This window comes from Schistocerca gregaria, chromosome 1 (assembly GCF_023897955.1).
Source record: "Schistocerca gregaria isolate iqSchGreg1 chromosome 1, iqSchGreg1.2, whole genome shotgun sequence".
Classification (NCBI taxonomy): domain Eukaryota; kingdom Metazoa; phylum Arthropoda; class Insecta; order Orthoptera; family Acrididae; genus Schistocerca; species Schistocerca gregaria.
Window position 1 is genome coordinate 725592994 of NC_064920.1, and position 24612 is coordinate 725617605.

The following is a 24612-nucleotide window of genomic DNA, read 5'->3' on the forward strand; positions in this document are numbered from 1 at the left end:
TGTGCAAAGAGGGAGCATCATGACGGACACAGGGATAAGTGACCAGTGGGTTGTTGAAACATGACTGAAAACCATAACATCCAAATACACTAGAAATAGATGGAAGATATCTCTGTTAAACAGCACATAAAAATTCGCTTGATGCCTTCCTGAAACAGAGTCTCCATTCCTTCCAGACTAGACTGGACCACATGTTGCTTAAATTCAAAGAAATAGTATTGACAGCAGTTGAGAAATATATACCAAATAAATTAATAAGAGATGGAACACGTCCTCTGTGATTTATCAAACAGGTCACAACACTGTAGCGGAAACAGAGATACAAGGATGACAGATCTGAATAAAAGCAAAATCTCCGTGGTTGATGATGTTGTACAGAAGCTCGATTTTTAGCACGTATGTCAGAGCGAGGTTTTCTTAATAGTTTGCACAACAAACCATTGCCTCAAATATACGGCAGAAAATCCGAAGAGAATCTAGTCGTACATAGAGTACACTGCGGCAAGACACAACAACATGTTCACTGCGCTATAGCAGTGGTCATATTAGCAATGCCCCACAAAATCTGAGTTACTAAAAATATTTTTCCCAAACTCCTTCACCAAAAAAGACGAAGTAAGTATTTAAGAATTCAAATAAAGAACAGTTGTCAGCACGAGTAATTTGGACGTAGATAACCTTAGTGTAGTGAAGTAACTTAAGTTACTTACCGAAAGGCAAGTCTTCTGGACCAGACTGCTTACTAATTACGTTACTTTTAGAGTATGTTGATGTAACAGCTCCATACCTAACAGTCATACACAACCTACTGCCTCGACGAAAGATACACGCCCAAGGATTGGAAAGATGCACAGGCCACACCAATACACAAGAAAGAAAATAGAAGTAATCCGCTAAATTACAGACCCATATCACTGACGTCGATCTGCAGTAGGACTTAGGAACATGTTCTGTGTTCAAGCACTATGAATATTTCGAATAAAACGGACTACTGACACATAGTTAGCACGGATACAGAAAACATCGCTCCCGTGAAACACAACAGCTTCTTTGTTCAACGAAGTAATGATCGCTATTGACAGCAGTTTTCAAATTGTTTTCATATTTCTAGATTTCCAGAAGTCTATTGATACCGTTCCGCACGTGCGTCTTCCATTCAAATTTCGTGCCTATGAAGTGTTGTCTCACTTGCGAAAATAGATTCGTGATTCCCTGTTAGAATGGTCACAGTTCGTAGTAATTGGCCAAAAGGTATCAAGAGAAACAGAAGTAATATCTTGCTTTTGCACTGGAAGCTTTAGGGGCCCTCTGGTATTCTTAATCTATGTAAATGGTCTGGGAGACAATATGAGCAGCCTTCTAAGATTATTTACAGATGATGTTGTTATTCACCGTCTAGTAAAACCAACTGCAAAATGATTTAGATATCGTAAATGTTTGCCGCGAAAAGCAGAAATTGGTCTGTAAGCAACACAAGCTCTGAGGTCATCCACTTGATTACTGAAATGAGAATCAATTAAATTTCGTTACAGGATAGACATCACTAATTTAATTTCTGTCAGTACAAATAAACTTATGGTGATAGTTAACAACAACTTAAATTGGAACAATGGCATACATAAAAACTCCGTTTTATTTGCAGAACACTTGGAAGATGGTATAGGTGTACTAAGTATACTGCTTTACAACAGTTCTTCGTCCTGTTATGGAATACTGCTGCATGGTATGAGATCCTTTCTGGATGGGATTGGCAATTAACGTCGAGGAAATCACAAGAATGGCAGTTCGTTTTGCATGATCGCAGAACAAGGAGGAGAGTGTCACGGATGTGATATGTGAGCTGTGCTGTCGATCATTAAAACAAAAGTGCTTTTTGTTGCGCAGAGATGTTTTCACGGAATTTCAATCACCAGATTCCTCCAAAGTTCGCGAAAATATTATTTACACCGGCCTACACAGACAAAAATGATCATTATGATAAAATAAGTGAAATTAGAGCTCACATGGAAAAATTGAAATGTTCGTTTTTCCCGCGTGCTTTTCGATAGTGGAACGGTAGCGAAATAGGCTTAAGCTGGTTCGCTCAACTCTTTGCCAAGCATTAAGGTGTAAATTGCAGAGTAGGCATGTGGATATAGAAAAGGGTAAAACTAACTTGCTATTAAAGAGGGCTGTTAATTTCTCTCTCTCTCTCTCTCTCTCTCTCTCTCTCTATCTCTCTCTCTCTATCTCTATCTCTCTCGCACACGCACGCTGAAATACACTGAATATAATTAGATCCATTAAAAGCTTAATGGAATTCTTGTAAAGTGGTTCAGTTTAGTCTGTTGTATTTGTTGTGTTAATGGTGGATGTGGAAGTCTAGCGACAAAGCTCGTGGAAGTTGCGTTGTAAATTCTTTAATTCCTGTGGAGAGGTAGAAAAAAACAGCCAACTAGCTGCAAACCGAAGGTTTATGTTGCCTTTGAAATAGGTTTCTGTATTTATAAAAAAAGTTCTTACAAGTATCGAAACCCAGGTCAAGAGCTAAATAAATCTTTTGTTTGCAACTGTTTGGCTGATTTTTTTCAACCTCTTCAAATTTATACAGTTGATTAATCGCCCACCATGTTTAAGATTTTTTAATTCTGAAGTCACTAGCTGGCAAAAGACTATCAAGTTCGACAAATGTACAGAAGGAGGCGGCAGTATTTTCATGGTGTCTGGACAGCCAAAGGAAGTATGTACCACTCGTAGATGGTGTGCGCCCCTTCTCCCGCAATAACGAAACGAATCTGCTGAGCTGAAGTTTGTGAAAACTCTCTGTGTTATATTTGAGTCCGGTTACTAAAGAAGCCAGACGTCCATACAATAAATGTGTATAGCATTTCACGAACTGGGGAATCATTATTTGAATTTTTCCTTTGTTCTCCCCTTTTAATATCTCTCATTGTCTTGCTTTGTGCTCTCATCACATTGCCAGTATTTAGTTATGCCGTTACTCAAATCATGTCTCCAATGCGTACCTCGAATTAAGCCCAAGTTTTATCTTCTGCAGCGCCAAGCGGGCCTTTAAATCTCGATTCTTCAGAATAAAATTCAAGTAATTCGGTACATTAATGTAAATAATGAAAACCCGCACCAAATGGTTCAATGGCTCTGAGCACTATGGGACTTAACATCTGAGGTCATCAGTCCCCTAGAACTTAGAACTACTTAAACCTAACTAACCTAAGGACATCCATGCCCGAGACAGGATGCGAACCTGCGACCGTAGCAAACCTGCAGCAGTTAGTTATTTTTCTCACACTTAGCATTCTGAGTTTCAAGTCCACGTATTTACATTAATAAGAAACAGAAACAGAAAATCACACATGCCAACATCACAAAAGATATTTATGTAAACATTTTCACTTTAATATGAGAATAAATTCTCCAAAGGCGTTGTGCTACGCATGAAAGAAAAGTAGCTACTGCAACTTTCCATTATTTAAATCATAAACGACACAGGTACAGGCTCCCCAAAAATACCGATTATGCTGAATGAAACTAAATTTGATATGAAACCAGGTGCAGAAGCTAATATAAGGAAAACTTTTGTTTACGAAGAGAGTAGATTCCACTTCACTGTAGTGCAGTCACCAGACTAGGCAGCTCAAGGTCAAAACCGCTAAATGACGTCTTGAGAAGGGAAACACTGTGCTCTGTCCACTTCACAGCTGTGTTTCCACATGAACAGTGCAGCACTTATGAAGATCTGCGTCAGCTGTTTTTCAGTGTGTTACGTGTTGTTTCAGTCTTCGGTAGAAATGTGCATTGCCTTGTCTCCTCCGCTCACTTGGTTTTCGATTCGGAAAGTGTAATGATGGATGAAATTTTTTAATCTAATGCAGAGACATTGCAGTAGCAAGAGAAAGTTTCTGTGTACAATGCACTAATTGCTCGCTGAGGAAAATAATGTTGTTGTATACTTAGATCAAAATTGGGTTTCAGAAAACCATATACACACTCCCGGAAATTGAAATAAGAACACCGTGAATTCATTGTCCCAGGAAGGGGAAACTTTATTGACACATTCCTGGGGTCAGATACATCACATGATCACACTGACAGAACCACAGGCACATAGACACAGGCAAAAAAGCATGCACAATGTCGGCACTAGTACAGTGTATATCCACCTTTCGCAGCAATTCAGGCTGCTATTCTCCCATGGAGACGATCGTAGAGATGCTGGATGAAGTCCTGTGGAACGGCTTGCCATGCCATTTCCACCTGGCGCCTCAGTTGGACCAGCGTTCGTGCTGGACGTGCAGACAGCGTGAGACGACGCTTCATCCAGTCCCAAACATGCTCAATGGGGGACAGATCCGGAGATCTTGCTGGACAGGGTAGTTGACTTACACCTTCTAGAGCACGTTGGGTGGCACGGGATACATGCAGACGTGCATTGTCCTGTTTGAACAGCAAGTTCCCTTGCCGGTCTAGGAATGGTAGAACGATGGGTTCGATGACGGTTTGTATGGACCATGCACTATTCAGTGTCCCCTCGACGATCACCAGAGGTGTACGGCCAGTGTAGGAGATTGCTCCCCACACCATGATGCCGGGTGTTGGCCCTGTGTGCCTAGGTCGTATGCAGTCCTGATTGTGGCGCTCACCTGCACGGCGCCAAACACGCATACGACCATCATTGGCACCAAGGCAGAAGCGACTCTCATCGCTGAAGACGACACGTCTCCATTCGTCCCTCCATTCACGCCTGTCGCGACACCACTGGAGGCGGGCTGCACGATGTTGGGGCGTGAGCGGAAGACGTCCTAACGGTGTGCGGGACCGTAGCCCAGCTTCATGGAGACGGTTGCGAATGGTCCTCGCCGATACCCCAGGAGCAACAGTGTCCCTAATTTGCTGGGAAGTGGCGGTGCGGCCCCCTACGGCACTGCGTAGGATCCTACGGTCTTGGCGTGCATCCGTGCGTCGCTGCGGTCCAGTCCCAGGTCGAATGGGCACGTGCACCTTCCGCCGACCACTGGCGACAACATCGATGTACTGTGGAGACCTCACGCCCCACGCGTTGAGCAATTCGGCGGTACGTCCACCCGGCCTCCCGCATGCCCACTATACGCCCTCGCTCAAAGTCCGTCAACTGCACATACGGTTCACGTCCACGCTGACGCGGCATGCTACCAGTGTTAAAGACTGCGATGGAGCTCCGTATGCCACGGCAAACTGGCTGACACTGACGGCAGCGGTGCACAAATGCTGCGCAGCTAGCGCCATTCGACGGCCAACACCGCGGTTCCTGGTGTGTCCGCTGTGCCGTGCGTGTGACCATTGCTTGTACAGCTCTCTCTCAGTGTCCGGAGCAAGTATGGTGGGTCTGACACACCGGTGTCTATGTGTTCTTTTTTCCATTTCCAGGAGTGTATATATTGCTCTACTTCAACGGAAGTAGTGGCTTGAAAGTGCCTACAGTTAATTTAGTGCAGCATATAACGGCGATATGGGTGATGGATGCTGTGATAAAAGGGTCCTTCTGCAAATAACAAGTTTTCGGAAGGTATTGAATATTCTCGGTCCTATTAGAGCGAGCCGTCCTGACGGGAGCATGCAAGTACTCGTGCGCAGCCGCGCCCGGTGTCTCATACGTTGTCAATATGATTTTATAGATCATCTTCATCACTGGAAGTTTCTGCAAGGTCCAACGGAACGCAGACTTGTCAGCAACGACGACTTTCGCTACAAGGTGAAACAGTTCCACATCTTTAACGGATTTAATTTTTTATCTCGGAATACTTTTATGTTTTCACGATATAATGTATGTCATATACATACACACGGCCCAGACGCAATATTATCACCACCATTTTTGTTCGACGTCAACTTTTAATGAGTACTAATAGACAGAAGGAGACAGGACTAGCAGTGGAGGATATGCAGAGAATGTTGGGCAAACACTGAAAACAGGGCATTCGTTGTCGTAATGAGATTTATGTGATGTGCAAACGGGCATTATTATATGCTTCCGTACCATGGCAGAATTTCCGAAACGGCTGAGTTTTTGAACAGTTCGTATGCCGCCATGGTTAAAGTATAACGTGTATGGCAAACCGACGCTATCCAAAACCGGCGCCGAGGCAACTGTGGTGTACCGCTTGCCATGGATACGGACGAATAGACGTGCAGCTCTTGAGCAACTGGGCGCCCAGATGAACTAAGAGGCTACCAACAGTTCTCCTCAGAGACCGTTCAACGAACGTTGCTGTGCATGTGCGTCCTCAGCAGGCGCCTGGACATACACCCCAGCTGGCTGTTGTTCGTCGGCAACGAATGCCAAAAGTTGCACCCATTACCGCGACTGGACGTCCACTGAGTGGTGACAGGCGTCCTTTACGGATGAATCACGTTTTATTCTGCATTGGACAGATGACCATTGACGTTTACGGCGTGAAATGTCTGAAAGCAAACACTCTTCAGCAATGGTCCAGGCCAGAGGAGGGAGCGATATTGTCTGGGTAATGTTTCCGTGGTACTGCCTAGCCGATTTCGTCATTCTTGAAAGCACAGTGCCTGAACACAAGCATATATTTATCCTTGGGAACTACGTTCACCCCCACATGCAGTCTGTTTCTCCTCGGTGCGGTGGCACATACCAGCAAGACAGTTCAATGTGTCGTACAGCTCGCAGTGTTAGTGCTTGGTTCGCCACAAAACTCCCTGAAAGTAAACCCAGTTGATAATCAGTGCGACCTCCTAGATCGGCTCTTAGTGCCACAGCACTTGAGTCGGCATGGAGCCACATTCCTGGAGGGTACCTTCCAGAACCTCACTGACTCTCCTTCTCCACGCGTTGCCCGGTCCGCGTTGAGAAAGGTGGTTATTCAGACATTTGGTGGATGGCCGCATTAATGTGACTGGACAGTGTATAAAATTTGATAATGTTCATACATTTTTGCCACTTTGAATGTGTTAGTGGTTCTGTTTTTTCCGCAGTTCGAAATAAAAGTACACTTGTCTGGAAAATTTCTTGTGATATCAGTTCTTTCTAATAAAAGGCAATAATTTTCTTTTCGTATGTACTCCATCATATTCTAGACAATAAAAAGAGATGTCTAATATTTTTTCGGAATTTTTAGTACCATTTGAAATTATCACTGACTGGCAATACTGTAAGAAGGTGAAATGACCTTGATGTGTCTCATTTCATGGCGGTCACTATAGACGCTATAGATGAGACAGCTTCACCCCTCAGATAGCGTATCGAAATTCAATGGAAGATTCGTAAGGAAGAGTAAGTCAACCTCAAAACTGTAGCACGTTGAACCGCAAATCTTTTGTATGGGTGATTTCTGGGTTTTTACTGCCAACCCTAAGAGCATAACAAGTTTAGAGCGATTATTAACGGTATTTATAGTCAGCGCGAGAGTGTCATATAAAATACTCAGCGATTCGTTGGAGTGAAACACTATTAAGAAAGACGTAAATCATTCAAAGAGTAAAGCTTGACTATTATAGTCCGAGTGTTTAGGCTTCAAAAAGGATATCGAGAAACATATTTATTGTATTCACATACACCTTTCATCTGACTATGAGGGTGATATTGGAAAGAAGGGAGGAAGGTAAGGTTTCGGTGACCCGTCCTCGATATCCGAAGGATAGAGAAGGAAACTGACTCCGTCCTTCTTTTCAAAGCAACCACTGCAGAGTTAAGAAGGCCATGGGAAACGTAAAGCTGTATTACCGCTCTGGTACTCGAAGCGCGGTCCTTTCGAAATCTCGTCTGATTTTTTTATTAGTGACATAAGCGGACTTCTACTGACAGGACACTGTGCTTACTGGTGCCCGAATGAAAGACAAACATTCTTCGGTACGAACTTTTTAGACTGAGAAAAAAAAGATTGTTTTTATCTTCCTATCGACATCTCGGATTGTGCCATTGCAGAGAAGAAAATCTGCCATGCCCTTTCAAAGCGAATCGTCTTATTGTTTCTCAAAACACATTGCCTGGCAGAAACAGCGAAGCACCACAAGGGAAGACATGGACGAAATCAAACGTCATGCGCCGGTCAGCCAAAGCATTGGCCACATATTTAATAGCTGTTGGTCCACTTTTCAAACACAGTACAGCAGAAAATCTGCTTGGCATCGATTCCACAAGTCCTTTACATATGTATTTATGTCGCACCAGGGGTCACTAAATTCCCCCAAATTACGGGACGGTGGTCTGTGGGCACTCACCTGGTACCCTATATGTGTTGCAATAGGTACAGGTCAGATGTATTTGCTGGCTAAGACATCAGGGTGCGTTCACTATGATGCTCTTAAAATCACTGAAGCACGATTTTGGCCTTCCGTCGCTGAGAGTTATCGTGCTGGACAATGTCATCGCCTTCAGAGAATACTTCAACCATGGAGGGATGCAGTTGGCCCCCAATAATATTCACGTAGTTCTTTGCTGTCATTTCATCTTCAAGTACTGCCATAGGTCCCATAGAATCCCAACGCACTATACCCCTTGGCACTACGCTTGTCCGTCCTCTTTTAGAATACTGCAGCACGGTGTGTGATCCTTACCAGACAGGACTGACGGAGTACATCGAAAAAGTTCAAAGAAAGGCAGCACGTTTTGTACTATTGCGAAATATGGGAGATAGTGTCACAGAAATTGTGCAGGATTTGGGCTGGAAATCATTAAAAGAAAGGCGTTTTTCGTTGCGACGGAATCTTCTCACGAAATTCCAATCACCAGCTTTCTCCTCCGAATGCGAATATAGTTTGTTGATACCGACGTACATGGGAGAAACTATCACCACGATAAAATAAGGTAAATCAGAGCTCGTACGGAAAGATAAAGGTGTTCATTCTTTCCGCAGGCTATACGATATCGGAAAAATACAGAATTGTGAAGGTGGTTCGATGAACCCTCTGCTAGGCACTTAAATATGATTTTCAGAGAATCCATGTAGATGTAGATGTAGATAATTCGTTTCCCACAGGCCTGCATCTGCTGCATCAAGCAGCCATTCACCTGGATAATGGCGTGTAAGGGCTCAGCAATTGACCTGGTGTAGCAGGAAATGCGACTCATTCAGCAGGCGACACGTTCCTATTGATCCACGGTAAAAGCTCAGTGACACTGTGGCCACTGCGATCGTAACTGACGATGTCGTTGAGTCATCACAGGAACTCGTAGGGGTCGTGTGACGTGGAGCTCCATGTTCAACAAAGGCCTTTGAACGGTGTCCTAAGAAACACTTGTGCCTGCACCAGCATTGTACTCTGTCGTCAGGTCTCACATATCGCTGCCTATTTTGGATTATACAGTGAGGGATCGTCCGACCTTTACGTTTTGTGCTGAGACGCGCTCGTCGAATACCATACGGCCTGCGCGTTATTCCACCATCCTTCAATCACTTCTATAGGTGCTCGCGACTCAGGGCCAGCCAGCTTCGCCTTTTGAGAGATTCTCGTTCCCAGCCTCAGTGTCACAACAATGTGCCCTTTGTCAGAACCGCATATGTTAGTGGGTTTCCGCATTTGCTGTCCGTATCTTCCCTATGTGAATGCCCATTCGTCTCTACCGCTTATGTTCTTTCGTACCCGCAGCATCAGAAGGCATTCAACCCCGGAGTGGGCAGTGGGCACTATGTTGTGGCTCATCAGTATAGGTTCAGTTCAGTTGTGACCTGAGATCATACCAGCTGGCTCCCACCAACATTACTTCAAAAGTAATACTGAATTGTCTCTCCAAAAAAAATTGGAAGAATGGGTCCTCTGCCCATGTCGGCGCCATATTCGTCGACGATGGTCATTCATGATAATGCAGAACACTGATTCGTCGCTTGACGCAATGAGACGCCATTTATCAACAGCTGGTACTGCTAGTCGCAGATCTGTGGTTCATGATGACAGAGGATGTTGTAGGGCATCGATTACCTGTTTTCGGGTGGCAAGTGCATTTCTGAAGGCGTGACCTTAAACTTTGTGCACAATATGGTGATCAGACATGATCCACTGCCACCTTGACGACGAATATGCCAGCCCTCACATTTCTATGCACTCCAATGTCAGGCCAGTGTCACATCAGAACGCCCGATGGACTTGGATATTCAGAGTGAGATTTTCACTCTGCAGCGGATTGTGCGCTGGTGTGAAACTTCGTGGCAGATTAAAACTGTGTGTCGGACCATGACTCGAACTCGGGACCTCTGTCTTTCGCGGGCAAGTTCTCTGACACTGAGCTACCCAAGCACGACTCACGCCCCGTCCTCACAGCTTTATTTCTGCCAGTATCTCGTCTCCTACCTTCCAAACTTTACAGAAGCTCTCCTGAGAACTTGCATACTCCGCTGGAGAGTGAAAATCGCATTCTGGAAACGTCCCCCAGGCTCTGGCTAAGCCATGTCTAGGCAATATCCTTTCTTTTAGGAGTGCTAGTACTGCAAGGTTCGCAGGAGGGCTTCTGTAAAGTATGGGAGGTAGGAGACGAGATACTGGCAGAAGTAAAGCTGTGAGGACGGACTGTGAGTCATGCTTGGGTAGCTCAGTGTCAGAGCAATTGCTCGCGAAAGGCAAAGGTCCCGAGTTCGAGTCTCGGTCCGGCAAAGAGTTTTAATCTGCCTTGGGGTTTCAGACCTGGATATTATTCGATCAGCGGACCAAATGGAGACCCACAATTAAGTCCCTTTCAAGCTTTGTATGGAGTTGTTAATGCACTCTCATAGTAGTATGCGGCAATTCCATGTCTTTCCACAGGTTCGCTCAACATTTGAAGATATTTAGGCCCTTTACGCATACTGCTAGCACTGAACACGAACAATGCTAATACGCTCTGATAGTCGATCTACCTCTAACACTGAATTTCAACTGTAGTCATTTACACGGCCTAGTCGCCTCTGTGTTACATGTATGCACTTGCAGTGATATCCGACCATGCCTGGTGGGTGCTTCTAAGGCAGTAGTATAATTCTCTCTAAATGTTTTCATACGTCAGGGGTAGCGTCTTTGATTCATAATGAAGACGTCTTCGGTCACGGGTTCGATCCCCGCCACCGTCTAATTTTTGATAAATAATCAGCATTGGCGGAAGAAGACTTTCGGCATAAGAAGTCAGCCTCATTCTGCCAACGGCCTTGTCAAAGAGGGCGGAGGAGCGGATAGATGTTCAGGGCACTCTCTTGTCCTAGGGGTGAAAAATTTCCCGTAAAGGCGGAAGAATCAGCAATGATCAACGACATGAGGATGCAGAGCGCAATGGAAACCACTGCATTAAAGACACGTAACGTGTATGTAGTTGAAGAAGTGTCATGATGATCTCTCCATTGGCAAAAGATTCCGGAATAGTCCCCCATTCGGATCTCCGGGAGGGGACTGCCAAGGGGGAGGTTACCATGAGAAAAAGATTGAATAATCAACGAAAGGATAATGCTCTACGAGTTGGAGCGTGGAATGCCAGAAGCTTGAACGTGGTAGGAAAACCAGAAAATCTGAAAAGGGAAATGCAAAGGCTCAATCTAGATATAGTAGGGGTCAGTGAAGTGAAGTGGAAGGAAGACAAGGATTTCTGGTCAGATGAGTATCGGGTAATATCAACAGCAGCAGAAAATGGTATAACAGGTGTAGGATTCTTTGTGAATATGAAGTTAGGACAGAGGGTCTGTTACTGTGAACAGTTCAGTGACTGGGTTGTTCTAATCAGAATCGACAGCAGACCAACACCGACAACGATAGTTCAGGTATACATGCCGACGTCGCAAGCTGAAGATGAACAGATAGAGAAAGTGTATGAGGATATTGAAAGGGTAATGCAGTATGTAAAGGGGGACGAAAATCTAATAGTCATGGGCGACTGGAATGCAGTTGTAGGGGAAGGAGTAGAAGAAAAGGTTACAGGAGAATGAAAGAGGAGAAAGCCTAATTGAGTTCTGTAAAAGTTTCAGCCAGTAATAGCGAATACCTTGTTCAAGAATCACAAGAGGAGGAGGTACACTTGGAAAAGGCCGAGAGGTACGGGAAGATTTCAATGAGATTACATCATGGTCAGACAGAGATTCCGAAATCAGATACTGGATTGTAAGGCGTACCCAAGAGCAGATATAGACTCAGATCACAATATAGTAGTGATGAAGAGTAGGCTGAAGTTCAAGACATTAGTCAGGAAGAATCAATATGCTAAGAAGTGGGATACGGAAGTTCTAAGGAATGACGAGATACGTTTGAAGTTCTCTAACGCTATAGATACAGCAATAAGGAATAGCGCAGTAGGCAACACAGTTGAAGAGGAATGGACGTCTCTAAAAAGTGCCATCACAGAAGTTGGGAAGGAAAACATTGGTACAACGAAGGTAGCTGCGAAGAAACCATGGGTAACAGAAGAAATACTTCAGTTGACTGATGGAAGGAGGAAGTACAAACATGTTCCGGGAAAATCAGGAATACAGAAATTCAAGTAGCTGAGGAATGAAATAAATCGAAAGTGCAGGGAAGCTAAGAAGAAATGGCTGCAGGAAAATGTGAAGACATCGAAAAATATATGATTGTCGGAAGGACAGACTCAGCATATAGGAAAGTCAAAACAACCTTTGGTGACATTAAAAGCAACGGTGGTAACAGTAAGAGTGCAACAGGAATTCCACTGTTAAATGCAGAGGAGAGAGCAGATAGGTGGAAAGAATGCATTGAAAGCCTCTATGGGGTTGAAGATTTGTCTGATGTGATAGAAGAAGAAACAGGAGTCGATTTAGAAGAGATAGGGGATCCAGTATTAGAATCAGAATTCAAAAGAGCTTTGGAGGACTTACGGTCAAATAAGGCAGAAGGGATAGACAACATTCCATCAGAATTTCTAAAATCATTAGGGGTAGTGGCAACAAAAGGACTATTCACGTTGGTGTGTAGAATATATGAGTCTGGCGACATACCATCTAACTTTCGGAAAAGCATCATCCACAAAATTCCGAAGACGGCAAGAGCTGACAAGTGCGAGAATTAGTGCACAATCAGCCTAACAGCTCATGCATCGAAGCTGCTTACAAGAATAATATACAGAAGAATGGGAAAGAAAATTGATAATGTGCTGGGTGATGATCAGATTGGCTTTAGGAAAAGTAAAGGCACGAGAGAGGCACGTTACGGCTAATAATGGAAGCAAGGCTAAAGAAAAATCAAGACACCTTCATAGGATTTGTCGACCTGGAAAAAGCGTTCGACAATATAAAATGGAGCAAGCTGTTCGAGATTCTGAAAAAAGTAGGGATAAGCTATTTGGAGAGGCGGGTCATATACAATATGTACGACAACCAAGAGGGAATAGTAAGAGTGGACGATCAAGAACGAAGTGCTCGTATTAAGAAGGGTGTAAGGCAAGGATGTAGCCTTTCGCCCCTACTCTTCAATCTGTACATAGAGGAAGCAATTATGGAAATAAAAGAAAGGTTCAGGAGTGGAATTAAAATACAAGGTAAAAGGATATCAATGATAAGATTCGCTGATGACATTGCTATCCTGAGAGTAAGTGAAGAAGAATTAAATGATCTGCTGAACGGAATGAACAGTGTAATGAGTACACAGTATGGTTTGAGAGTAAATCGGCGAAAGACGAAGGTAATGAGAAGTAGTAGTAGAAATGAGAACAGCGAGAAACTTAACATCAGGATTGATGGTCACGAAGTCAATGAAGTTAAGGAATTCTGCTACCTAGGCAGTAAAATAACCAATGACGGACGGAGCACGGAGGACATCAAAAGCAGACTGGCTATGGCAAAAAAGGCATTTCTGGCCAAGAGAAGTCTACTAATATCAAATACCGGCCTTAATTTGAGGAGAAATTTCTGAGGATGTACGTCTGGAGTACAGCATTGTATGGTAGTGAAACATGGACTGTGGGAAAACCGTAACAGAAGAGAATCGAAGCATTTGAGATGTGGTGCTATAGACGAATGTTGAAAATTAGGTGGACTGATAAGGTAAGGAATGAGGAGGTTCTACGCAGAAACGGAGAGGAAAGGAATAAGTGGAAAACACTGATAAGGGGAAGGGACAGGATGATAGGACGTCTACTAAGACATGAGGGAATGACTTCCATGGTATTAGAGGGAGCTGTAGAGGGCAAAAACTGTAGAGGAAGACAGAGATTGGAATACGTCAAGCAAATAATTGAGGACGTAGGTTGCAAGTGCTACTCTGAGATGAAGAGGTTAGCACAGGAAAGGAATTCGTGGCGGGCCGCATCAAACCAGTCAGTAGACTGATGACAACAAAAAAAAAAAGTCAGTACAAATGCTGGAAACATTTTTTCCACTTCAAAGTTGTTCGTTGATGTGTTCTGAAAGTATTCCACAGCACCTTCACGTGATGGAATCCACTGTCCATACGTTGCTTTCTTGATAGAATGAGTTACAATGAGTCGATATGCGACATATGAGGTCACTACAGTCGATGAAATATTATTTCCAAATTTTCTCCGTCAAATAATGATTCTCTGACTTGTAACGTTACAGCAGGCATATGAATGATGCAGAACGATGCGAGGGTTTTTCTGATTTTATTGAATTCATGGATGACTTGTGGCGAACAAATGGTTGTATGCCATCCAACATTAACAGTTATCCCCTGAAGAAACCATCGAGGCATGTAATGTGTAATGAAAGTTTTCCTGCAATTAAGCGGGCATTTAACGGTTTATTAAAATTATTTCTTCGGTACATTAAAATTATTTCTTTCAGCTCCCTGAGACAGAGGTGAATGGTGGATTTTATTACGTCATTTTCAGGTGGACATGGGGAACTGCTATTGCAAAATCAGTGACGTTAATAATTTAAGTAAATCAAAGCAATAAAATTTTACTTTTGTGATATCAAAGCCTGCTGTGATAAAACCTGTGCTGGCTAGTAATACAAAAGCCAAATTTCATTTTTAGTTTCATGTTCTCTTGTTAGTCGTGGCAGTCAATAGTGTTCAAATATTAAAGAATCAACTGCAGCTTTTATGTTTAGCGAACATAGCACGCTGTAACCTCTGTACGAATAGTAAGAGTAATTTTTAGTGCATTTCAGAGATGGAAGTAGCGAAGGACATGTTTAATTTCATAATTAGGTACATTAATGATAACGTGTGCCATTCCTAAGAAGCCAGATCAAGGTTATGTAAAAATATTTTGCAGATTAAAAATCATGCTTGCACAACAGGAAATCTTTTAGTGTTGTGCGAATCTCCACGTAATAGATCAAGGTGCACACAATTAAAATATTTTCAACTGCAGAAACTAACACAGTGAGAATCGCATTTTATATTTTGTGCTCGTAACAAAAAGCAATACACAGTTAATTAAAATATTATGCCATATAAACTGCATATAAAGCCAAAAGCGAGGTGGGGACCAGTGGAAATCAATCTGTGTTTGAGTTTTGGTTGAATTTTGTGGGCTCCTTCATGAAGAGATGTTTCTAACAGGGAAATGAAGTCGAAAGCACTGAAGTCTTCGGTATGGCTAACGACACCTCTGCTTGACGGTAGGTCGAATGCCAATCTCTTTGATCGTGGTCTGCAGAACGTACGGAGCATGGACAAATATATGGAAACATAAAATACACGTTACCATGTCTAACACGGTGAAGCTAAACCGTTCGTATTCAAAACTGCTTTCAGTTGCCTCGGAATGGATAAATACCGGTTCTCTAAGGTTTTCAAGGGAATATTATGCCATTCTTCTTGCAAAGTTGTGACAAGTTTGGGTAACAATCATGGAGATGCATAGAAATCAACATAAAGGCTCGATAACATTGAGCTGGTGGCCAGGCACGATATATCACCCTCGTGCTAAGAAACCAGTCCTGGACGATGCAAGTTGAGAGAACAGAGGCTCTGTCGTTTTGGAACACTGCATCACCATTGCAGAACAAACGTTGCACCGTGTGATCACCTGATCGGACCAAACGTCCACACAATCTTTGGTAGTAATGCAAAGTTGCTGAGTAATCATGACTTAGCCTCGCAATATTTTATTCTTGGGACATAAACTCGGACAGAAGTCCGTAACAGCGTGAAACAAGACTCATTCGATCAAATGACATTCTTCCACGCCTTCGTATCTAGGTTTTATGATATCGGTGCCACGTTTCCCTATTACTGGAATCTGCATCACTGATGGGCGTTTCTGGTCCTCTCCTAGAGAGATCCACTCGCGTCATGGTGCTGACAGGGTTCGGGAATGCGACATCCAGTTCTGCAGTGACTTTTGAAGCTGTCGTCCTCTCATTTTTCGTCAGAGTTCTCTTCAATGGGCGCCTGTAACTATTATTTAATATACAGTTTGCTTGGCGTTGTGAATTAGTTGTTGATTTTCTTCCGCTTTCCTCGCATGCGGTATAAAACTTCAATATGGCGGCTCTTGAAACACAACACACTTCGGCTTCCTTGGTTACGGAAAGATCAACCACAAAAGCACCAACAATTTGCTCACGTTCGAATTTACTTACCTTCAACATATCGCACTCACAATTAGACATAAGCCTGTTCTGACCATGATTGTGACCTGAAGCGTATTGAGGACATTTCCTAAGTGCCGTTCGTAGTCAAATACAACAGTGCACCCTGCACACATGGTTAGCAATCCATGTTTGTTCAAGCAAACATTTCTCCCGGTGTTTCGATATTTTTGTCCAACCCTTGTAAGTTTTTCTTAAACGACCTTTCTGACATTTGTCGCTGACGGAAGCACGACCGTGCTGACGTATTGCAGACCATTTGCAGACAACCTTTTCTAAATGTTATTGACACAAGTTGAACGAAGCGATTCGGGACATTGTTACGAAGCCTGTACGGAAATAGTAAAAAGTAAAACAACGAGATCCACCGATTGGATTTCATGTTTTTACAGAACTTTTTGTTTAACCGTTCAACATAAACGAACCATTCTGTCAGTTTATGGTTGGTTGGTTTGTGGGATTAAAGGGACCAGACTACTATGGTCTTCGGTCCCTGTCAGTTTATGCTCTGCAATTATTATAAAAATGACAAATGTTAAATGTCACACCTCAATAGCGTAACCTACTCCTCATTTCTACGTGAACAGAAAGACAGCCCTGTAGATTGGTACATACATGCTTCCAACCACAGAGTTTCATGCAGTAATGATTTAGGTATGAATTAAATCGTTTCAGCAGAGGAAAATTTTACATAGCACTGTATTTATTCCACTTTATACATCCCAGTTTGTTCATAGGACCCCAGCAGATAGTACAAAATGTTCATGTTTCTCAACGTTTTTGTTTATTACAGATTTTCTCAACATAAATATTCTGGGAATTAACAAATCCTAAGAATCATAGGAATTTTATTTGGAAGGAAAGGTAGAAATGAAATCAGATCCAGAGCTATAATTATTAAAGCCTTGGGTCCTGCAGCTAACAAGATTTGTTATATACGAGGGGTGCAGAGGAGACGAATGGGCAGGAAACGAAGATATACAACGCAGTCGAGGCAAACTGAAACAAACGCCGACTGGACTACCTCGCAGATGCCGCAGAGCCTGCGCAAATTTCTCAGAGCTCCCGGACTCTAATCTAGTAAAGTGCTGTCACGATCTCTAAACGAAAGGAGGTTTTTATTTAATTTCCAACTGATTATTTCACTTCCGCCCCTTTAAGGTTGTGGTTTTCGCTTGTATTAGAAGGTGAGGCGCTTGTATATGAAATGAATAGCTTTCCACTTTCTGCTCTTGAAGCCATTAAAAACTGATGATTTCAGGGGTGGTGGGAAAAGGTAAGGGTATCAGAAGTATCTAGTAAACATGAGTTCTAAAAATGTGTATCTTAAGGGATATGAACACTTCTATTATGAAATACATTTGTTCTGCCGGTCAAGTGCCGATAACTCTTAAGGTATGCATTTTAGACCCCATGCTTACTACATTTTTTTATGCATTCCGTTCTCCATCATCCTTGAAAGTTTGTAACATCATCATGGCGCCTAGTGTAATTTGTTTTCTATCGATTTAGTATTTTAAATATCTGCTATTCTGGTTTGGTAACGGATGATTTTAGGAACTATTTCTCAAACTTGCTAAATAAGTGCAGCAATTTCATCGTAACTGAATTTTTTTCTGTTCCTTACAGAACAATTCTTCCTTATTAAACCAGTGGTAGTAATGTCTATAGAATCTTATAACTGATGCACTTTAACTCTGAATAATAATTTCACTTGTGTACCTTTATTTGATTTACTTAACTGCTTCTCCGACGGACAGTTTGACCAACAGGGGACCAAAATGCATTCGTCACGTTTCAATTAGTTTTTCCATAGTTACTGTTCCATTTTGCGTCTTGTAAAAATTTCAATATCTCCCACCTTTGTTTGTAGTGTATATCCATTTTTCTGAGGAATTCAAATGACTTCCTTGCACTTCCATGTGCAAGCACTACCTCTTCGCTATCGCGTTTACCATTCGTTAACCCAAATTGGAATATCAGATCCCCTAGAGCGAGGATTTTTTTCATTTGTGTTATCGTACACTGGCGTAAATAGTGTCAAACAGTGTACCGCCTGATGGCTAAATGGACAAAGGTCCGAAAAAAAATTCAAAAAGTTTTCTGTTCTGTCTTGGATTAATTGATTCGTATCACTTCTCTATCTCCGCCAATGATTTGTGTATGTGAAAAATGATGACACGAATTGTTATTCTGAATCCTCGTTCAGACTGTTGGTCTTTCTGTAACTTTCTTTGTCAGACCTTGAAGATGTTGTCGTACCACCGTGTCCAGAGCAGCTCATTGGGGTCCAAATAAATCTAAAGTTTAAACACAGGGTCTTTTACTACTCTAGCTTTGATGATGCTTCTCAATCTCTCCGATTTCAGAAAAGCAGCGTATGAAAATAAAATGTGAACTGTCGATAAATGAGGGAAATACAAGCTGCGAGGAATTCATTTGCGGTGTTTCTGGGGAATATATCAACTGTAAGAAAACTGACTTCAAGTAGACTAATGTAGAAATAACAAACGAGGAAATAACTCAGTTGTAAGCAAATCCTTGCAAGATCATTAGATGGGTGAAAAGGTATCTAGAATCAGTTTTTTTCTATCTTTTATTTTTTTTCACGTTACTGTCTTTAGGGTCTTTCCCATTCAGTCATCTCAATAGCAATGGCGATTGTGACGATACGAAAGTAAGAAAAACACAGCACCAGCCCCGGAGCGAGGAAAATCTCTGACCCTGTCGGAAATCGATGGGAACATTTAACACGTCAATGAAACAGAAGATGAGCTGGAGAGGAACGACAAATTCAGTTTACATTGGCTTTATGTTATATGCAAGTATTAAATTGTTGAATTATTGGCGGTGGTTAGAGGTTATTGCAGTACAATGACAAGTACTTGAAAAACTTCGACAGTTAAAAAAAGAACATAAAAAATGAAAGGGGTTCAGAGAGAACGAAGGAAGAAATTTCTGCTATATAAAAAACTAGATACCACTCTTTTTACACGTTTCGCTGTTATTATCATCATGGATCACCGTGTAGTAGTTAAAACATCAGAACAGCGCTTGAATAAAGCAGGGAGTGTTTGTGTGTGTGTGTGTGTGTGTGTGTGTGTGTGTGTGTGTGTGTGTGTGTTCTAATTTGAGACAAAGGTGCGTCTAAGGACGAAATTTGTGTTTAACATTCGTCTGCTAGCTACCTGAAAGTTATGAAAGAGAGCTTTCATTATTAGCACAGTGGAACTGAGGGCTGGTCTTCATTCCGAAACACGTTTATATGCTATTTCCTTCGCACTAGACCGCGACGATCGTCGAATGCAATGCATACAGTCTCCTAAGTACTCGGTTAAAGATTGACGTTGCGAGTGAAGTGAACAACGGTACGTGCTAGAAATTCAGTCGCAACAGTAGGCGAAATTTTTACGTTAGCCAGATTTTTCCGTGTAGCCGAGGCGCATAAAATTTTCCTGCGCAGGAACGCTGGCCAGATAAGCGGGGCAGCGTGTTAGGCGCCGCAACCACCTGGTTCGGTCCACTAAAAGCCTATTTATTATTCAGCGCGCAGCGGTCCTCTGCGGTATCGGAGGCACAGCCTTCAGTTACTTCGCTCCCGCGTATCTCAGCTGTCCCTCCACTATCTGCGTCCCATCCCGCCTCATCTCTCACTCCTTCCTTTCTCCTTTTTTTATAAACAGACCCGCTTTTCTCTATTTTCTCGCACTTCTGGCTGTGTAATTCGATTAAGTCGCGTCGCCTGCACCAACACTGACGGGCTGTAATAACTTGGCACAGAGGTGAGTATTCCGTACAGCATTTACGCTCTTCGATCTGCCGTACTCCTCCAACAACTCACCGTTTTAACGCTCCGATTACAGTCACCCACATATCACAGCTGTGCGAAACACTTGTCCTCCAGCCGGCCGCGGTGGCCGAGCGGTTCTAAGCGCTTCAGTCTGGAACCACGCGGCTGCTGCTGTCGCAGGTTCGAATCCTGCCTCGGGCATGAATGTGTGTGATATCCTTAGGTTAGTTAGATTTAAGTATTTCTAAGTTCTAGGGGACTGATGACCTCAGATGTTAAGTCCCATAGTGCTCAGAGCCATTTGAACCATTTTGAACTTGTCCTCCTGTAAGTATGTTTATTTGTGTATCATCTTTCGGGATATTATTTTCTTGGTGAACTCGCTTATGGCTTATACTTTAATCGCCAAAATATTTTTCTTTTATGTAATTTGATGACTTCATTACTGGCGAACCATCACTCGTCAGTTCACTGTCGACTAATGTGACGTGGCAATTAACTTAGTCAAATTTTAAAGCGCTAATAGTTAACACCAGCTCTTCTTTGTATTAAATTGCAATGTCATAATTTTTATTTTTTTAGTCCGTGCTGCACGTTGACAGTGATGCACCTCGGTATGGAAAGGTTATGTAATGACGCGTTCGCCGATATACATGTGCGTGGGTTCAATGAATGCAACGTATCAGCAGCACAACGATGCTGTGCTGACCTAATCGTGCCGAAACTGCAAGCACATCACAGCACAATTGCATTTTTGCATAGGCATTTGCAGGTACTTCCATGTCACACATTTTGACGATTACACAGCGAAGTTGTTTTCACTGTTGTAACGGTATTAACCAATTGGGGAAGCAATTTGAAAAGATCACAATTTCAGTATTACTCCGTGACGAGGCAATAGAGACCACAGCTACCTCGCATAAGCAAAATATTCAGAATATATCCTTGTACAACTTGAGAAGTTTAGTTTGTCGACTTGGGGCTCGCTCTATATGCACACTCTAAGACAAAAACAAACAACGCACCACAAAGGAATGATCCATATTGGACAAAACTGGCAGGTGTGATGTACATTTACAGACAAGTAGGTGATTCCAGTTTCATAAAAATTGGGTAATTCATCGCGTGGTCCACCTCTGGCCCTTATGGAGGCAGTTATTCGCTTTGCAATTGATTGACTGAGTTGTTGGATGTTTGCTGAGAGATATCGTGCACAATTCTGTGCATTTTCCGCGTTAGATGGCAAGCCCCGAGTACTGGGGATGGATACGGTGACCTTTCTGGCCAAGGTATGGTTTGGCAAGCACGAATACAAGCAATAGAAACTCTTACTGTGTGTGGGTATGCATTCTATTGCTGAAATACAGGTCCTGGATGGCTAGCCATGAAGGACAATAGAACGGGGCATCTTCGTTGCTCATCGGAGCTCAATTCGAAGCAGGACTCATTACTGAATATTATACTCAAGTCATTGAGATTCCAGGCCAAAGATCTGTCTGTACACGCTACAGGTGGCGGGGGGATCCCAGCCTGACTGACACACCCCATAAGGCCCGACGACCAGGGGTGAGCGTCTAGGATGACACTTCTTTCCATAGTAGGACCCGTTTGCTTGTCATCTGCTTTACCCTAACAGCGCAGAGGTCCGTTAACGATGTGGCCCTTCATTGTAAGTTATCCTGGGCTTACATTTGAGCAAGATAATGCCCTCCCACAACAACAAGAGTTTTTGCTGCTTGTTTCTGTGCTTGCTAAACCGTACTTTGGTCAGAAACTACGCCTGATCTCTGCCAGATTGAGAACGTTTGGAGCACTATGAACGGGGCCCTCCAACCATCTCGGTATTTTGACGATCTAACGCCCCAGTTAGACAGAATCTGACACGACATCCCTCTACAAGAGATCCAACAACTACCTCAATCAATGCCAAGCGAAATAACTGCTTTCATAAAGGCTAGAGGTGAACCATCGCGTTGTTGTCTTCCTGAATTTGTGGAACCATTTTTCTTGAATAAATCATCCAATTTTAACGAAATTGTAATCATTTGTTTGTTTGTAAATGTACATCACATCTACCGATTTGTGTCCCGTTCGAATAATTCCTTCGCGGTACGTCCTCTATTATTTGCCTTAGAGTGTGTGTGTGTGTGTGTGTGTGTGTGTGTTTGTGTGTTTGTGTGTGTGTGTGTTTGTGTGTGCAGACGTCTGTAGTATTCCATTAAGTAATTTTATTTATGCTGTTCATATTTACGTAACACTATCGTTTACGGAGTAATATACTCCAACCCTCGGACGTTCTAGGACAGTAAATATTACAATTGAGGCCATAAACTAATTTTACTGTAAATGTAAAGATAGTATTGTCTTATAAAAAAGTTGGTCAAGATTCTGAAACAATTAATAATTACAATCAGAACCAGCATAATTTAAGGGGTAACGATAGAGGTAGTACGTTATAAGTATGTGGAGTGGACAAGGTCATTCGCAATTGACATGCATCTGTATGCCATTCCCGTATCTTTGAATAAGTATTATATTGATACATCCGACAGTTTGACCTGTTTTCTGCAAATACAAGGAAGTATGAAATGCATAAAAAATATAGTGAGTAATATTACCAACCATCCTACCAAGGGCTGATATCAGTTTATCTACCAAATACCTATAAATATCGACATAGCTTCTCACCACCGAAATTGACTGAACTTTTCAAGGAATGTGGCGACCACGCGCAGGTTGCATGTACGCCGGTCCCCCCTGGTTTCGATGGATGTGACACAATTATGGTGCCCATCATGTTTATGTATCTTATGTGGACAAGACCGTTATGTCATGTCATATTGATGACACTATCTTATTTGTGACATCAAAGCTGCGTTTGCCATTAGTAGAAATACGGACTTAATGTATAATACGCGTCTTTTTATTCATATAAAAGATATTTATAATTTTGGTTTGACTGTAGATCTAAAAACCGGAACTGTCACAGCGCCGATGCACTGTAAAGGCTGCACGCGGAATCGCAGTTCGGAAGGAGGCGGGGGTTCTTCGTGTTTAGTTAATATTTCAGCTTGGGGTGATGTGTTGGTGCAGATGTAAAACCGACTTAAAACCCATCCACAGACTGACCAGCACACCGGACCTCGATACTAATCCTCCGGGTGGATTCGTGCCGGGCATCGGCAATCCTTCCCGCCCGGCAAGCAGGTAATTCCTGTTGTAAATGCATCCCACACTCTAGAAGCATACACCTCACCATACAAGTAACATGGCGGTAGGTCTAAGAGGACTCACTGGGCTGGGGAAGTAGAGTAACTTGTAAAAACACTTGGCTGTGTCAAGGTAGTTTGATATAAATGTTTTTGAAGCTTCCAGATAAGTCGAAAAGTTAGATCCATTCTTTCACATCCCTAGCTCTATCCAATACCTACCCATGTTTTTTGTGTTTCGATAGGAGCATTGTTCATTTTGGTTCACAACTGTTACTTCAAATTAATTTTGACATTAGACCGCCGTAGCTTATGCTCATCAAAAATTGTACATTTTTCAGTGGGCTGGGGTATACAGTTTCTATTCGTACACTTTTGCTTCACAATAGACCGTAATATCTCTAGTAAATATACACAATGGTCCACCAGCGTCAGAGAGACGTGTCAACTGTAGGTAAATTTTTAAAATCCCGGAAGAAAAGGTAGGAAGCCCAGTTTCGTGGCCCAAAATACAGACACTTTAAGTTGCTGAAACACGCCTTTATATATTAACACTTAACGTCTGAAACGAAACATGTCTGAAGTTATCTCCACTGAGGATCATATTACATTTCCTGAAATTAGAAATTGGACTTTACCTGTCATATCAAGTTGTTTTGTGTACAGTCGAGAGCCGTGGGCACATGACATTCGAAGAATTGTCTGTAGCTAAAAGCATATCTGCGCACTGGGTGACTACACTGTTGTCTGACCACCAGGAAGAAAGAGACGTAATCAAAAAGAAGCAAGCGTTGGCAAAAAGAGAACGTTGTAGTCAAAAATTGATCAGCCATTTGATCTGCTATCAATAACAAAAGTGGTGAAAGTAATAAATAAATTCTGCATTGTTTGTGAGCTGAGGAACAGTCGTCATGTCAAATGTCATACAGAGGCTTAGGTAATTTAGTTACAGCACTTTGTGCTCCCCGCTCAAGCGACCTATGGGTAGCCACCTGTTTCATCTAACACAAAATTTCAGAGGCATTATGACAGCCGGCAGTCTTTAATGCGTAATTTAATCGTGTGTTTTCAAATCAATAAATAAATTCTGCATTGTTTGTGAGCTGAGGAACAGTCGTCATGTCAAATGTCATACAGAGGCTTAGGT

The 24612-nt window shown here is 42.6% G+C and overlaps 1 protein-coding gene across 1 annotated transcript in view; it reads right to left on the reverse strand.

Annotated features, from left to right (window-relative positions):
• The window catches only part of LOC126266799 (follistatin-related protein 5-like), a 719134-nt gene that overhangs the window by 692568 nt on the left and 1954 nt on the right, over positions 1-24612 (reverse strand). The window lies entirely within an intron of this gene.